Here is a 15,499-nt window from a genome sequence, read left to right on the forward strand (position 1 = left end):
GAGAGAGAGAGAGAGAGAGAGAGAGAGAGGAGTGTTTGCGTCAATTTAACAAAGGTGCATACGATCAGAAATCAGCAGAGAGTGATCGACGTTTGCGCCTTTTTCTCCCTGGAAATAAAAACTTCTGGGTTTCCGAGGCTAGTATGATTCTAGTTAGACTCTAACTAGCTGCTAAAGCTAATACATTTAGCTATCTAGCTAAATGTACTAGCTTTAGGTAATGTTGTGCGCTCTGTAATAAACGCATCTCGTGAAGGATATATGTTCCAAACACGAATGTAAACAGCAAATACGTAATTAAATTAAAATAGAATTACCTTCGGTAATGAGTCTCTTTGGTTGCCGGCGGGTACGCCTGCTAGTCCGTGGACGCATCCTGGCCTCGTAGTCTGAGTTACAAAGTGGCTCACATGTTTCAGGAATCACCGTCTCCCACTTGTACTCTGAAAGAATTTCAATAGCGGGTCCGGGTTCAATGTCTAAAGTGTTGTCCCAAAAAGAATAAAGGTGATTAAACTGTTGTGTTTTACCACCATGTGTCTTTAGCTCATTTAATATTATTACAATACTTCTATTCCTGCGTCGCATAACTCGCATTGTGTCAAACTCAACCCATGGAGCTTACCCAGCTGCTTGCAGTATTGTGATTATGGATCCTACATCACTTCCGGGACTACCGCGCTGTGATCTTAGAGTACTCTAAGGCTCAGGCTGTGATTGGCCAGAGTGTAAGAGCACAAATCACCACACACTTTAATGTTACACGAAAAAAAGAACAAATAATATGAAAATGTAAACAACACTAACCGTGCTATAGGATCACACAATGTCACCTTTTTGACATACTATTTTAGATAAAAATAATGTTCATTGTTTATTAATGTTTATTTATTTATTTGTATTAAATAATTATTTTTATTTTTGTTAAATTAACAGTTCGAGCCATGCTGGCGGTTGTATTTAATTATTTGTATTAGGGGCAAAATATATTTCGTTATTCTATTCTAGTGAACAAGTTAAACATTTTACATTATTTGTATTTTTGAGATATGATGAAAGCAGGCGGAAATTTGCGAGAGGTAACAGTCCGAGAACTTCCGGTTCACAGTGTCATCTTGACTACTTCCCTTTCCGCCCAACAACTAGCGTCGCCGTCTGCTTGCATGGTTTCATCTGCGGAAACAGCTAGACATGTTCTCGACTTTAGAAAAAAAGGTTTTATTATTAAGCAGTGTTGGAAAACCAACCAAAGAGGTCGTTAAGTGGCTAATGGAGAAAAGGCTTTTAAGAAACCAGGTCAGATGCAAAATTTGCAAATCAAAAATGAAACTACAAGCAACAACAGGCGTGGACGGGGTACGATGGTAAGCTACACAACATTAGCATGCATGCTAAGAGAAGAAGGATGAAGGAAATAATTTCTATTCATCATGTTTCGTTATTATAATTTCTGTTCATCATGTGTCATGATTATAATTTCTATTCATGCATGTTTCGTGATTATATTTAATTGTCTGGCACCTGAATAAAAATATATGTCCCCGGACCACGCCGTGGCCGGCCATACACCCCTGAAAAAGCGAATGTACATCAGCTATTTTCGAGCGCTTAAACGGCCGTATAGCTCCGGGACCGTGGGTCGCACCGGGATGTGGGAGGCCTCTCTGGACTCGGGCTGTCGAGGCGCAGGCGGCTGCGCTCGCCCCGGGCCAGGGTGTCCCGCACTCTTTGTTGATCCCGAGTATCAAAGAAACATACATGTAGTTAATGCTTGTTAATTAACTATTAGTTTAAAATTAATTCAGCATTAATTCCTCTAACTTACTGATTAAATCAATATTTCTTAAAAGGGATATTTCACTTAAAAAAACAAAACACTTTGATATTTTATCGTCTACTTAGGCTTTCGGGAACACCCGGGACAGTTTTTAAGTAGCCTGGGGTCCACCTATGCTTTCTATGGCATAAGCAATCCTGCCGGGAGAATCTAGACGCAGCTGCGCGACATGAGACTTATTAATTAGACTGAGAGAGAGGAGTGTGCGTGCGCGTCAATTTAACAAAGGTGCAGATGATCAGAAATCAGCAGAGTAATCAACGTTTGCGCTACTCTATGCCGAATTGAAGTGGACTCGGTCCCAGGCCGCAGTCACACCTATCAGACAAAGATCTTTGTCTTGTCTGATGAAAAGCATCAGACAAGACAGCTCCCAATTCATTTCCAATGGGAGTCACGTGGTTTGATAAGACAAACGTGTTTTATGGGGGGGGGGGGGGGGGGGGGGGGCAAGACACGCGACAGAAAACATTTTGTAGTCGAAAGACTGAAGAACAGGGTGGGACTTCAGACAAGACAAAAACGGTTGGGTTTACCCCCCAACCAATAGGAGAGAAGGTCCGTTTGTTACGCTACACTGGGCGGTCTTTTCACACTGTTGTTGTTTTTATTCAGCAGACTGCAGACGCGGAGGAGGAAATGCATTTTCGGAACTAAAATGTTGTTATTGTTAAGTAAAGTAGTTTGGTCTGTTCCAGTAAGCAATTCAACAGGAAAAAATAATCCCTGCCCGTCGTGGCCGAACAGAAAATTAAAACAAACGTTATAATTCAAGGTGCATGCATTTTATCATTCACGATCCTAACCTAGCAGCCTCTGGTCCATATAGCCTAAATGCTTATATGATTCTGCCCTGTGTTATGATCTGAGTGCCTATGCTGTGTAGCCTACTTGTACGACTGTACGTGAATATACAAATGTACTCAGCTATATATATAATTCTGTATAGTGTATAATAAATTGTGAACCCTTGGCGACATACTGTCTGAGTGTCCCGTTATTTGCATTTGCTATATGCATTGGCAGAATGGACCGGAGCTACTCCGAGTCCTAACCTGCAGAAATAGTACAGTAGCATATCAAAAGAGATTGCATGCAAGCTATCAAATAATTCAGGTGTCACGTCGACTCCGTGAAGTTTCAGATCTCTCGTTCCACCTCGCATCAGTTTGTTATTCCACCCGACCCATAATCAATAGTTATCCGCCTGACTGCACGGACTTGGTTGTTAAAATAAAATAAAACTGTTAATATGAATGAACATGTTTTCAGTTCGCATGGGCAGTGCGCATTGGACTGGAGATTATGAAAGAGTCGTAGCCATGACTTATATTTCTGAAAATGCTACTGCTCCCAAACAATCATTTTGGGCATGAAATGTTGAAGGATAAATGTAGATGTGATAATGATGTGCCGTGTTGGCTATGCCCAATGAGCCTACTGTACATTAGGCCTACTTCAGATTATGGTTCAAATATGATTTTTTTTCTCTCATTTTTTTAATAACATCGAGGTGTCCAGTGGCAATGCCAAAGCAGTGGCATGCACTCTTCAATCTGTCGTCTCCTCTCCTGAAGTAACGGTGAACGGTCTGACTGCAGATAGGAGAGAGCCGTGCGCCCAGGCGCAACCTGGAGGCTCCAACTTGGAGACGCTGTCATCTTATCCTATATTTCGCCTATAGTCTACCATCGACGTCTGCGTCATGGCTAACAGCCTGGAATGCAGCAAGTCGTCTGAGCGTGTTGTGGTAAAATGGATGCGCTTTATTAAAAATAATGGAGTGGTTGCTAACATAGAAAATATTAATTTTCCTCAAATGATGCCATGCTCTCTGCTAGTCTGCGTTCCTGGAGGCTACTATACATACACACGGAACCAGTGCCAGACTTGGCACCTACTGTGGTAGTGGTACTGATAACGTGGAGACAGCCGTGCGCCCGGACGCAACTTGGAGTCTCCAAATTACGCGCAGCTGTCTCCAGTCTGGAACGTTCTGGAAAGTTCGTTCGACAATCAGTACCAGATTTGTCGATTCTATCTGGCACCGATTGTGTGCAGGTAACCCCCCAGGGACACAGTCACGCAGACTACAGGAGAGAGGATCAACATGGCATCCTTTGATGAACGATTAATTTTTTCAGTTTGTAAATATCCTATTTTGTACAGCAAAAGCCATCCCTACCACTGTAGGAAGGATATGAGATGGGCAACATTTAAGGCTATTGCCCATGAGATACACGAAGATGGTAAGTAGGCGAGATATAGCCTAACGTAGGATAAGATGGCATGGGATGGGTAACAGCATAGGTTGGCACCATGCAAGGAAGGGTCTGCAGCACCCTATAGGCCTATATATATAGGCAATTTGTTCCAAAATGTAAAAACGGACATAAAAATGTGTTTACATTATTTGAACATGCTTAAATATGACTATAAGGTCTAGTAATGCTAACATTTTGTTTCATGTGTGCTTCGGAAATGCGCACCAGGAGCGCACTAGCCTATTAGGCATTGCACCGTGCGCTCTCCTCAGTACGCTATTTCCGAACGCGTGTAACTGTGCAGATGCGATGTTGTGATTTAATCTTCATTTGATCTGACCCTTCACGTATTTTGTGGACATCTTCATGCCTCACGTATATAGGCTCTCGCTAATAAAGAGGCCGGGTCTCAAATTAGTTCGTCGTCTCAATTTCTCAAATATATTCAGAAGGAAATTAAAACTGTATTCAAGTGCATTCCCTATACGGTCGAGCCACACACGGCTTTTCAAAGCGCGCGCGCGTACACGTGCCCCACGCATCCAGTTAATATGTGCTGTGCGCGTATGCGGGGCTCGCGTGTGCGCGCAAACGCGAGCTGAAAAGCCTGGTGTAGCTCGGCCGCAGGCACGTGCGTCACGCGTACTCTGCGTAAAGTTCGGGCGTAATTTCTACAAATCCTCTATATAAATTCATTTTCCCAATAAACAATACCTTGAAGGATGTAAGATGATGCAGCATTGAGGCTATATGTCTAAATCATGGACGTATATTACTTAATGTCATTTTCCAAATACTTCTACATTTTGGACAAAATAGCCTATTTATGATCGAGGTGCCCACTCTGCTTGTATTCCTGTCGATACGTGTATCATACTGTGATTATACACTGCACACACAAGAAGTGGTACAAGCCTACTTGATTTTATCATGTAAACAAATATGAAGGAGAGATACTTGTTGTAGGGATCAGGCACCATACAGTAGACTCATACAGTAGACTCCACTGTATGATGAGTAGAGTACAGTAAACACAGACCTCTGCAGTGTATTGCCAATTTGAATAGGACAGAATACAAACCATGTTGATTGAGTGAATCATTCTTTAACGTATTGATAGGCCTATAGTACATATCTACCAAATGGACAAAAAAAATATTTTCCTGGGTGTCCCTTTGGATTTGTGCCATGCTTCATTTCCGTGTCTTGCATACTCAGCACAAAAGTGCTTCGATAGGTGGACAGGCCTCCGGAACCAGTACACCAGGACAAGGCGGGCGTTGAGAACCCCCAAAAGTGGCAGCGAAGGGAGGGACACGCACAAATGGCCACTATACGACATCATGTCGTTTCTGGAGCCCCATGTCACGGAGAGAGAAACATCCTCCAATTTCCCACCTCCAAATGGTAAGAGAAATATTTGTTATGACCGTTTTGAGCCAGCACACAACAGGCCAAAGTTTTACAATATATCTTTCAACCTTTATAGACAGCAATCAGCAGCACGGCAGCCAGGACTCCCAGGAGCCATTCTATGCTGGAAATGCAGGTAATAAATAATAATAGTACACATGACTCGTGACGGTTTCCAAATTCAACACCAACCCTTAAATAATTGTACACAATAAATATGTTTGGAACCTTTCTCAGATGAAACGCATCAGCAGCACTATGCAGCAGGTCCCAGCCACTTATTTGCCGACGGTGGTAAGAAGCATATATCACTCATGACTGTTTCCAAATTCAACACCAATCCTTAAAGAATTGTACACAATAAATATGTTTGGAACTTTTCTCAGATGGATTGCAGCATCAGCAGCACTATCCAGGTCACAGCCACCACCTCTTCCCTGACAGTGGTGAGACGCATATTACTCATGACTGTTAACAAATGCAAAACTTAACACATATTTAGAGCCTTTTTTCCTTTTTGTAATTTACTTTTATTTGGGAAAAGAACAGATAAATGCTTGTCACATTACAGTGTTTTGCTTTTCTATTTGCTCCTCTGCTACATTATTTGTACATACGATAAAGTATCTGCATGTTTTTCAATGGTCCCCATTTTTGTGTGTGCAAAAACACAACAAATGCACTGCCAAAAAATAAAATGAAATATCACTCTACACCAGGGCTGCAAAAAAGGTAGATCGCAATCTCACAGCAGATCACAAAGGCTGTTCAGGTAGACGACATGGCATGCCCCTAAAAATATATAATTTAAATATGGAGAAATAGATGTTTTGGCAACTGCTACTTGAAGGTGTTTTGATTGATTTACATCAAAAAGCTAAGTAGGTTCAAACTCACATTCCAAAACTGTTTTCAAGAGTGTTGCTGTTGCACCAATTCCATCTTCCCCCACTATTGTCTATATCAGGGGTGCCCACACTTTAACTTGAGAGCTACTTTCAAAATGACAAGCTCAACAAGATCTACCCGCTGAAAAAAAGAATAGTATACCATTGCTGAAAATAGTTTAAATATGGAATAGCAGAGCTGGCGTTACAAATACACTTGGAATTGGAAATAGAGGGGGATAAATGGAATATGTAGGGTTTGTTGTATTTAATCTGTAATGCTACTGACATTTGTGCACAGCAACACTCTTGAAAACAAAATAGTGGGTTTGAGCTGACAGGCCCTTTTTGATGTCAATCAATCAAGTCCCCTTAATTCAAGTGGCAGATTCCAGAAATATTTTTGAACTTTATTTAATACTTTTTAGTGGCATGTCATGTGATCTACCTGCACAGCCCTTGTGATCTACTGGGCACCCCTGGTCTACATGTAATGCCAGCATCGCTATTCCAGAAACCCCTCATGAAAAATGTTAAAACTAAATCATTTATATAGTTATATACTATTGTGGGGATAATATTTATATAATATAAATATGTATAACTTCTCTAATATATAGAAGTATATATAATATAGATAATTATTTTGAGGTGGGTAGATATCGTTGAGCAGGTCATTTTGAAGTCAAATCCAAAAAGTGTGGGCACCGTTGCTCTACACAGACATTCACCATGTGGTTGTGAATTTGACTGAACACAGTTCTATCAAAAAGATTAGCATCCCCTCATCTCTAACATCCAGAGCCTTGGTTTTTCTTTTCTGAGCTGGAGAATCTAAAGATTGTCTCCCAAGATGTTTTTCAAATTTGTCGCACACCTTTCGTTAACTTGCAATGTATTGTGAACTTGCATTTCCAGAAGACCTCTGTAAAGTCATGAGAGAATCCTAGGATGATTCTAGTTCTAAGCATCTGTACACTTTTAATAGTGCTGATTTGACCTTATCTATGATTGTATTTCATGTATTTGTTTTTCTTTTGAATCTTGGGAATTCTGAACCTCTATTTTCTTTCCCATTTGTTAATAGACAGAAGTCTCCCTCCTTATCAGGTGCCCAGCTCGCCGTTTCCTGCTGAAAGAGGTAATATATATGCATGTTAATCATAACCGTTTACAAACACAACACCAATCCAAACCATACAGGTGTACACAAATTATGTATGTTTGATTCTAACTTCATAGAAAGAAGTGTGCAGCTTCACCAAGTGCGCCAACCCTACATTGATGACAGTGGTAAGAGAATGATGTATATTAGTAATAAGATGACTAATTACAAATTCAATCAAGCCATAAAGCTCTATTCAATAACATGTTAACCCTTACTTTACAGATGCCACTCAGATTTCCCAATGGTCCAGGCAGGACATCTTTGCTGTTGCAGGGGGTAAAAGTAAGACATGCATATTAATCAGAACAAATGTTTACAAGAACAACAAATTCAATAAATGTTTGAACCTTGCTTCATAGAAGGAAGCCGGCAGAAGCTTTCTTATTCCTTCGGTGCTATAAATGTTAAGACATAAAACCTTACTTTAGACCAATCAGGAGCATACAATTTCAGAGCCAACTCACGAACAACGTGGAGAGTCACCAGCAGCCGTGGAGGATGACCCAGAGTTCACAATTGACTTGGTGTACCTGAATGTACCAGGTAACATGTTGTGATAGTTATCCAAACTAAATTACACTTAGCTAGAGTTTTAGGTTTTAGGGCTTACAAATCCAATAGAAAGGTGTACTGACATGTTTGCAACATTACCTAATAGAAGACGAGCCCAGCCAGACCCAGTCTCTGCTGTCAGCGCCAGCCTGCAGGGAGCGAGGTCCACAGCCTGCTGAACGTGGTAAGATGTACAGACAAGACATTGACAATTAGAAATGCAACAAAAGAAAATCAAGCTCAATATAATATGATTAAACTTCTTCATAGTTGCCAGTCACACACCTGCTCGCACCAGCCAAGCAGCAGGGCCGAGTTGGTCAGCAGCAGACCACAGACCCACAACCCCTGGACCTTGGTTTATGCAGTCCCCAGCTGGTGAAAGTGGTAAGGTGTAAAAGACAGTCATTGACATTTACAAATGCAACAAAAACAATTCAAGCACAATATCATATGATTAAACTTCTTCATAGTTGCCAGTCACACACCTGCTCGCACCAGCCAAGCAGCAGGGCCGAGTTGGTCAGCAGACCAGAGACCCACAACCCCTGGACCCGGGTATATGCAGTCCCCAGCTCCCGGGTATATGCGGTCCCCAGCTGGTGAAAGTGGTAAGGTGTAAAAGACAGTCATTGACATTTACAAATGCAACAAAAACAATTCAAGCACAATATCATATTATGATTAAACTTTACTTCATAGCAGCCTTTTACACAAGACGACGAGGGAAAGGGTCCAGTCGGTCACCAGGCCACAGACTGCCAGCCACGGTACCTGGGTACCAGGCAGGTCACCAGCCTGTGATGGACACAGCTGCTGAAAGTGGTAAGACATTCCAAATGAAACCATTTCCATTTAAGAATCTAACCCAAAAGCAATTCAAGGTCTATATCATATTGTGATTAAAACTTACTTCATAGAAGTCAGTCACACCAGCCACACTGCCACCAGCTGTGCAACAGCCAGAGGCAGAGGTAGAGGCAGGGGCAGAGGCAGAGGCAGAGGCAGAGGCAGAGGAGGGTCGGCCAACCAGCAGTGGTCCAGTCATCTGACTGGACCACAGGCTTCTGCAGGGTCAGCCAGTCAGATGACCGGACTGGTCACCAGTCAGATGACTGGACCACAGACCTCTGCTGTGGTTGAGCAGAGGCCTGTGCTGCCATCGGCTAGTGGAAATGGTAAGATCTTTAGACAACTCATTGGGATTTGCAAGTCAAACACCAAAAAATACAAGCTCTATATAATGCTATTAAATCTTACTTCATATCAGGCAGTCACACCTACAGGCACTGGAACCCTGCCACCAGGAGCCATCAGGCCAGACCACCAGCCTCTGTTGGTCAGACATCACAGGATGAAAGTGGTAAGATACAGAAAAGTCATAAACATGTGTACAAAGCAAAGACAAAAACAACTCAACCCCAATGTAATATTTGATTTAAACTTTGTGTGACTATAGTCAGATTTGACATGATGGTTGTGTAATACAATAAAAAATCAATTTCAGGTCAATGTAATACATGGTTGAACCTTTGTTGAATAGGATCCAGTCAGCAGCAGCAGGCGGCCTCTGGGTCTGGGCAGGGTGCAGGCCCTGCAGGGTTAGAGCAGCCCAACGCCTTTGAACGGGATGTCCTGCACCAGCTCCGAGATGGCAACCATGACCTGCAACCCGACACGCACCACTTTATATATTTCATTGGCCATGAAATGGACAAGCTAACGCCATTGGCAAAAAACAAACTCCGCCTGGCAATTCACCAGGCACTGGCGGACGCACAATACAGCGACCAATGCCAGCCAACGCCAACGCCATGCAATTCAATTGCAGGAAATGGGGAGAGAGATGGGGGGGAAGACATGCAGTAAAGGCCGTCAGGATCGGGAGTCGAGCCCGCGGCACACTGCCAGACTGGATTAACAGCCAAGGTGCCTGGACCGCTGAGCCACGGCCCAGGCATGACTTATGATTTTTTATGACAATTCTTTTTTTTTATGTAGGCTATGAAATATATTATTTTATGTGGAAATGTAATTCTTATGACGTTTTTTTTTATTCATTATTTTTTCGTCATGAAATGAAAAGCGGCAGAGGGGTGGCTAGACTGACTGGTTTACAAGTGTGTTTGTGTGTGTGTGTGTGTGTGTGTGTGTGTGTGTGTGTGAGTGTGTGAGAGTGTGTGTGTGTGTGTGTGTGTGTGTGTGTGTGTGTGTGTGTGTGTGTGGTTACTCCCTCTGTCCGTAGCCTGAAATGCCTGCCTTTTCCTTTTCTTTAATGAGCCTATAAGTGACTATTATATGTACTCACTGTTTTTCATCACAGATATTTGATAATATCCAAAAACAAAACAACCTTCTGTTGTAGTTTGTCAGTGAAATAATCTTCCACAGGAATAGCCTATTCTGTCAATAGATCCATGGCCTGACCATGTCTCATTTGCATATTTGGTTACGTTTACAATGTCCTGTGGGGAACGCTATCCGGACCAAAAAAGCAACAATTAAGCATTTGGTCCCTCTCAGCAAATTCTGTTTGAACCATGTCCAAAAATTTGGTTGGTAGCAACCTAAGCTCAGCTTACACTATATTAAAGTCACACTTTGAAACAAATTAATAACTAAATAAGTCCTGCGGAGTAGGTTGCAGGATACACTGCAGTTAAGTAATTCCAAATGTGTCGCATTTCAAAACTTTTAAAGGGTTACACAGCAGACGACTGAAAATCGAGCATTTTCTATAGCCGTTGCTGATCCATTCGTCCTAAATGACTTTGCATGAATGATTATGACATGTTTTTCAATGGCTATTTGTTAATGTTGTTGGGTCACATGAAAGTGAGCATTGTCTACGTACTTCACTATGGGAGACCATTTGCACCAAGTGTTACAATATCATGATTACCAAGTGACTCAGGAGGTGGAGTGGCCGTCTTGGAATTGGAAGGTTCCCCGTTCCATCCTCTTGCTGGCTGTTGTGTCACCTTTCTCTGATGAACGTACTCACTACGTGACAGCAGCGGTGAGGGGCTATGGTATGAGGAAGCTTTTGGAAATGGAGTGATAGACAATTCCAGTGCAAAGATATCTGTAAAAGAGGTACACAATCATCAATGTTAACAAGCATGGTTGATAATTATAGTTCAGGTGTACATGGATGGATTAGAGCAAAAATATAATGCCAGTGAAATAGTGTTGAAAGGAGCGTCCCATATGCTAGTGGCGTTTCCTACACAATGAACAATATTCACAATGATGATGTTTTAGTATCCTAAATAGTATTCCTGCTGTTCTACATTCTGACAGAGGCCTGTGAACCAATAGTTCAATCCACCTACTGTGTCAAGCATAGTAGGAGTGCCATACCAGGTTGATATTGTTAACAAATTCAGGACGGAAACCCCTTTTGGTGTTTTAAGCATTGTTATACTTTAGCTATTGAAAAATAGCAGATCTACAAGCTGATAACGAGGCACTTGGTGCTGTGCTACAAGCTTGTTGATTTGCGGTTTTTGAAAATTTGTGAAAATGTGGCGCAAATTTGGAACATATATTCTTTCAAAACAAACGTTTTTAACTCAAATGTTTGCTTCTGTGGGGTCCCTGGAACAACATATTTTGAGATGGGGGTCGGAGGCCAAATACATATAATTCTAGGGGTCGTTGATATGAAGTAGTTTCAGGACCACTGACATAGAAACATAGGTTTTTGCATGATTTAGAAAACATTTCGTAGAATCGAGCTGAAGTCTTAATGGGTTCATTTGCAAGGAGTGCACATATGACAGCACAGTATCACTGCATCTCACCGAGGCATGGCCAGCTTTATGGCCTGCAGGCTGGAGAAGGCTGTCTGGTACTGGGAGATCCACTGGTCCAGGTCAGAGTACCTGCACACATGTTCACACGTATTTTTATAATCTCTGGACATACAGTAGCATATCTGCAGTGGCTGGGGAGATGGTATCCAACCACAGCAGTATAGACCGATTCCGTAGCGGGTCTCATGGTCGCAGCTTACGTATTTCCTGTAGGTGGACTTGACATAGCTGCAGGTTTAAATCCTCACCAGGCGCACCTCTTCCACTACAGTGAACGGCAGAGTGACTGATGTTTAGTCTGCCTCAAACGTTACTCTTTTACCTCCTTTTTACTAACACTAACATTACAAATATGCCCAGAAGATCGTGATGAACCTGTGTAGTTTATGGCTGCTCCAACAGTAGTGGCAACATAAAAAAGAAAAAGAAAACGGAATGTCAAAATATCCACCGCGGTAGCTGAGACCAGAGCCATTGAGTAATGGTTGAGACGAAGCAGTGAAAGGTCCTGAAAGATACATAACGTCAGTCTTACCCAATACCCAATCTTTCTGTTTTATGAGCACAAGGCTGCTGTATTTTATACCTCATACTAAGCATTTCAAGTATGAGGTATAAAGTACAGCAGCCTTGTGTTCATAAAACAGAAATATTGGGTATTGGGTAAGACTGACGTTATGTATGTTTCAGGACCTTTCACTGCTTCGTCTCAATGGCTCTGGTCTCAGCCACCGCGGTGGATATTTTGACATTCCGTTTTCATTTTCTTTTTTATGTTGCCACTACTGTTGGAGCAGCCATAAACTACACAGGTTCATCACAATGTTCTGGGCATATTTGTAATGTTAGTGTTAGTAAAAAGGAGGTAAAAGAGTAACGTTTGAGGCAGACTAAACATCAGTCACTCTGCCGTTCACTATAGTAGAAGAGGTGCGCCTGGTGAGGGTTTAAATCCCGCAGCTATGTCGGCTCCGCCTACAGGAAATACGTAGGCTGCGACCATGAAACTGTTACGGAATCGGTCTATATCCAATCTTACTAACAGAGTTACACAGGCAGACATCATTTCCTGACCTTTGCTCTAGAGATCAGGTGGTCTGGTCCCTCCAGGAAGGCCTCCTCTTTGAGCAGCTTGGCCTACATCTTATCCACTTGGCACAGCACTTCCTGCAGGGACAGGTACTCCTCCACTGACTCCTTCAACATTCTGCAGAGATAGGTGGACATGAATCAAAGACAGCAGATGTACATGTTTGCACTGAGCAATGACAGTGGGGAATCGGAGAATACAGATTATTACATGTTACTAATGCTTTAACAGGGACGTTACCTCAGATGATAGTTTCTTTTGTAGCTGCACTAGGAATCCTTTGGTTTGTCAGCGTGACGTAGGTCAACTGTGGAAGTAGGAGTAGTGTGTAGCTCCTACTGTACATGTGCTCATGGGGACACTGCTCACTGTAGACTGATCATCAACTTCTCGTGTCAACTCAGCTGTGATGAGGGACTTTGGTATGAGGACGCTTTTGCAAATGTAGTGATATAATTTACCAGTGGCATGTTGTCTGGATAAGAGGAAGAGAAAAATCAATCGCAATGTTAACACACAATCAGAAATTACATGTAACAACTTAGTTCAGGTATATATACACTTAAAAAGCATGTGTATACTGATTTCAGTGATAAGACAGTATATGCCCAAGCTCAGTGTGTTCAATAATGTCAGTGGGGAGATTGATAATGCATATTACTACATGTTACTACTGCTTCACAGGGACATTTACCTGGGATCATAGTGTCATCTGTCACTGCATATATATTTCCATTGGCCAATCCTACGGTTCACTGCAGCACAACAGTCAGTGTGAGGGGGTGGTCAGGAGGTGTCTATGAACTCCACGTTTAAAGGCTTGAAGGCCATTGGCTGTGATGGAGTCAACTACATGCTCTGGTAGGCTGTTCCACCCACAGACAGCTGTGTGGAGAAAGGTTCTGTCCAATGTGCGTGTATTGGAGCCTAGGGGGGGGGAGGGGGGGGGGGGGGTGTGCCATATAAGGTGGGCGTTTCGCCATCTGATTTGTGGTGGAGGGAGCATGTCCTGGAGGTCCCTAGGGCAGTGGGGGGGCATTTTGTAAAGGACTGTAGCAGCAGCAATGTGTCTTCTGTGGCTATGGCTGTCGATGGAGAGTGTTGTACTGGCAGTGTCCTCCTGGTCAACTCAAATTATTTTGAGAGCCTTCCTCTGAATATTTTCAAGTAGACTGAGATTTGTAGGTGGAGCACTCATCATGGAGTCATGGAGTGAGGCGTACTCCATGACACTGTGGACCTGTAGCTTGTAGACAGTTGCTTGTAACAGTGCTGTTAGCTTCTGACCGGGCCGGATGGAGATTTTGGTCATTTGGTCTATTTGGTCTATTTTGACTGCAGGATGTCCAGCTCATTTGTGGTGGTCATCCACTGTCAGGTGAAATAAGGGATGTCATGTGTACATTCACTTTCGGGAGGATACCTTTGCGTTTGCATCACATGGGGAGACGGGCACACAGACAGCCATTAAGCAGTCATTAACAGATGTGGGTCAGGATCCAGTCGCATAGAGTCCAAGAATGGGCTCAATGCTGCTGCAGCCTTCAGATCCTCATTCCCAGCTGTTGTGATGCTCCTGGAATGTCAGCATGTGTCTGGTCCTCCGTAGAGGTGTTGGATCGCACTTCGTCTGGAACCTCCCCCTTGAGCTGTCCGCCATGGGTGACCCTACCAGGAGCAAAGCTCCCGACAGCATAGCTCTCGGGTTCATTGGAACTCACAAGCTTCTCCACCACTACAAGGTGACGATCCAAGGAGAAGACAAATTAAATGGAGAAGAAAATGGAACCTCCCCTTTGACCTTACCGCCATGGGTGACCCTGGACGGCATCGCTCTCAGGTTCATTGGAACTCACAATCTTCAAACTAAAAAGGACAAAAAAGAAGAAAATGAAACCTCCCCTTTGACCTTACCGCCATGGGTGACCCTGGACGGCATCGCTCTCAGGTTCATTGGAACTCACAATCTTCAAACTAAAAAGGACAAAAAAGAAGAAAATGAAACCTCCCCTTTGACCTTACCGCCATGGGTGACCCTGGACGGCATCGCTCTCAGGTTCATTGGAACTCACAGGGCTGTATTTTGCGTGTCTTAAGTACCAGGTCTTATTCCCCGTGGAACACTCGGAACTTTGTCACCAGCACACCAAAGGCACTCTCCACAACATGCCGTGCGCGGGACAGCCGGTAATTGTACACACGGTGGGTGTCCGTGCGGAGCGACTGACGCGTGTATGGGCGAAGCAGGTTCTGGCGCAGAGGGAAAGCCAAATCCGCCACAAACGCGTACGGAAGTGGCCCCAGGTGCTCAGCATTTTGGAGCGGGGCATCATCGGGAAGGTCCAGTGTACCCCTTCTCAGAGCCCGCCCAAAATGAGACACTGCAAGTACGCCACCGTCACTGCCACCCCCATACGCACCTACGTCGACCACACGGAACAAGCCAAGAGCATCCACCACAGCCAGCAGG

The sequence above is a fragment of the Protomyctophum parallelum genome (genome assembly GCF_964188405.1).
Source record: "Protomyctophum parallelum genome assembly, chromosome: 14".
NCBI lineage: Eukaryota > Metazoa > Chordata > Actinopteri > Myctophiformes > Myctophidae > Protomyctophum > Protomyctophum parallelum.